Source organism: Neophocaena asiaeorientalis, unplaced genomic scaffold (assembly GCF_003031525.2).
Source record: "Neophocaena asiaeorientalis asiaeorientalis breed wild unplaced genomic scaffold, Neophocaena_asiaeorientalis_V1.1 scaffold353, whole genome shotgun sequence".
NCBI classification, from domain to species: domain Eukaryota; kingdom Metazoa; phylum Chordata; class Mammalia; order Artiodactyla; family Phocoenidae; genus Neophocaena; species Neophocaena asiaeorientalis.
The window spans coordinates 140685-143704 of NW_020175261.1; the positions used below are offsets into that span (position 1 = coordinate 140685).

The 3020-nt window shown below is 44.6% G+C and overlaps 1 protein-coding gene across 2 annotated transcripts in view; it reads right to left on the reverse strand.

Moving 5' to 3' along the window:
• Positions 1 to 2192, reverse strand: part of RBM12B (RNA binding motif protein 12B) — a 9485-nt gene extending 7293 nt beyond the window's left edge. The window contains exon 1 of one of the 2 annotated variants that reach the window (XM_024765421.1): positions 2024 to 2192. The gene's annotated coding sequence lies outside the window, so the exon portion shown is untranslated. Of the gene's footprint in view, positions 1 to 1791 lie in introns of both variants that reach the window. The other variant, XM_024765422.1, reaches the window with a different exon arrangement.
• Positions 2193 to 3020: the final 828 nt, after the last annotated feature.

A 3020-nucleotide genomic window follows, 5' to 3' on the forward strand; every position in this document is an offset into this window, starting at 1 on the left:
AGCTTTGTTTCTTAAACAAACCAACATCCACACCAACATTTTAACAAAAACTACAAATGGCTTCTGGAATAGTTGTCCACATTACTGTTCCAAGACTTCTTCCTATGCAAAATGACTTAGCTCCTTTTTCGCTTTTAAAATATTTTAGAAAGCAGTGTAATAAACATCATTTTGTCCCTCCTAAACTTTCTTAAAAATTCAAAAAGGAACAGAAATATATCTACAGAAAAAGCTGAGAACATTTCACGGAGTAATTAATGCCAAATACAAAAAATGTCTTATAGGGGCTTCCCTGGTGGCGCAGCGGTTGAGAGTCTGCCTGCCGATGCAGGGGACGCGGGTTCGCGCCCCGGTCCGGGATGATCCCACATGCCTCGGAGCGGCTAGGCCCGTGAGCCACGGACGCTGAGCCTGCGCGCCCGGAGCCTGTGCTGTGCAATGGGAGAGGCCACAACAGTGAGAGGCCCACATACCACAAAAAAAAAGGCTTACAATTTATCCTCCCTAATTTGTAAACAATATTCTAAGTAGTTCCACGAGTCCAAATTCGTGAATTGCAATTCAAGTAGAATATATAAAATGTTTCTTCTAATTTGCCACAAATATAACTACTGCTTAAACTTTTCTGCCCTTGAGATAGAAAGGTAATGTACCATTTATCCCTCTAAAAAACACACCTAGGAGACCACCTATAAGAAACCAGCTCTGAAAATGAGCATCTTTCCTGTGGTTCCCATGTTATTTCCTTAAGCAAATTCCCCAGAAATTCTATTCTTAGAACATTACACAAAAAAGTAAAACACAAAAATACCCTAAAATACTCTACACTTAAAATTTTTCTACTTACGAATGCAACAAAAGTATTTTTGTGGCTGTGTTGGTTTAAAGACAGTGATCTGTTAGAACTTCTAACCTATGAAAAGAAGGAAGTGGGTCCTTAAGAGCTCATTTAAGGGCAAGTCGCTGAAATTAACAAGCTCATTTTAAATAATTTTGCTAATTTTATCCAACGATTCATCCCACTTAATCATCATTATCACAAAAAAAAACCCCACGAAATGTGCATCTTCTCATCAAGACTGAAAGGGAAAAGGGAGGAAGGCTAAATTTAAATGGTATTATTTCAGATCCATTTATTTTAACTAGAGAATAGCAGGTCATTTTCCAGACATGGTGAGGGGGAGAACACTGCCACTATTTCTTAAAACCTAAAGTTAGGATGAAGCACATTTGAAGCACAAACGCAAGAGTTTCCCCTGCAGAAAATAATCTACCCCAGTCCACAATGATTCTTTATGACGATCTGCCTTTTATCCTTTTATAATGTAGATGGTTAAAATAAAAAACTAAAGGCATGACGACACAGAGCCAAGTCCCCAGTAGGAACCGTAAATGAAGATGAATCCACACGGCACAGGAATTCCCATAACATCCATCATCCTCAAACGGATCATCCGAAGGCATTGCTTCTATAGCCCAAAGCCTTTGTCCATACTCCCAGGGGTCAGAGCTTCCTTCTTTCGCACCAGGCCAAAGTTGCTACGTGGGATCCGATGCTGTAGCCACACCTTCAGCCAAAAATCAGCCTTCATATTAACCTGTACCGCCCAACCTCCGTGCCTTTCCGTTACACCGTCCCAAGGGCAAACATTCCGCCCTAATTCGCCAAAGCGTGAACTGTCCCCAAATCTAACTGAAACACTTTAGCTCCCCTCAAGCCTAATGAGCCAGGCCTTCAGCGCTTTTCTGCCACCGCTGACTACGATGACATAGCAAAGAAAAAAAAAATACCTATGCAATCCTTCGAGATCTTCACTCTCAAGCAGACTGGCAAGTGCACACACACCACCACATGGACGGGGGAGTCGGTATTTAGCAAGGAAAGAGGGTGCCCTAACGACAGAAGCTACGCTAGTTCCTTGCGCGGCCCCGCCTTTCCCCGTGCTTCCGTCCCGGCCGCCAACCCCTCCCAGCCCCCGGCGCCCCAGGGGTAACTGCTTCGCACTTGGCAATAAACACACACCGCTGCTGCCGAGTCGGAACCACAAGGCTGGGGGCGGGGTGCACTCCTCGTCGCAGCAGCCTCCCCAAAACAGGCAGACCCCTGAGTGAGCCTAGAAGAAGATGGCGCCCACTCTCCCCTCTGCTCCGGACAAACGGACGCACAGTTTGTCTGCCCATGCGCTCTCCAGGCGTAACCCACCACCCCGGCGCCCCGGCCACGTTTGCGCACGCGCCCAGACGCTCACCTACTTCCCGTCGTCCAGGGAAGGGAGGTGGCTCCCATAAGCGCGCTCGCTCGCCGTGGAGTTGCTGAGCTCCTGCGCATGCTCACATTCCAACCAAGCCGGGAACCTGAACAAGGGGCAGGAGTGAGCTTCTGAGACAAAGTTCGGGGTTAACCCGTTGCTGCGGTGAGAGGCTTCAGTAAATAACCGCCGAAAGACACTGGACAAACGTTCGTGATTCCCAGGAGTTAAGAAAAGAGACGCAAAAGCGGAGAAAATTTTACGATTTCTTTATCTTTTCAGTGCTGCAGTTACGTGTTCTAAGCATCTAACGAAAGCCTCTTTGTAAATACTTTTAAAAGACCAGAAAAATGTTAGTGTTGCTGCCTTAGATGTTACAGGTACAATGCCAACACCCAAGGGGCTTAATAAGTGCATGCATATTCAACTTTAGAGACATTTATGAAGTCTGTTAATGTCTTTATACAGTTCTTCCTACCTTTGGGTTTTTTGAAACAGAACCCATAAAGCCAATTTTGCAAATTGAGAAGCGAAAAGCACAGTTACAGGCAAGTTCTGTGGTGCCTGCTTTGTAAGAACTGGTGAACAACCTTGTGTTTTATTTTATTATTTGCAAGTAACAAAGCAGCCCACCACGTTTTATAATTACAGGATACATTTATGGGTGGATTCAAAGCTCACTAAGAAACTATTACTTTAAAGAATTGTTACATATGAGAGAAAAAAATGAGTTTTCAATATCTCACTGCAAAATACCCATTCTCTTTGAGA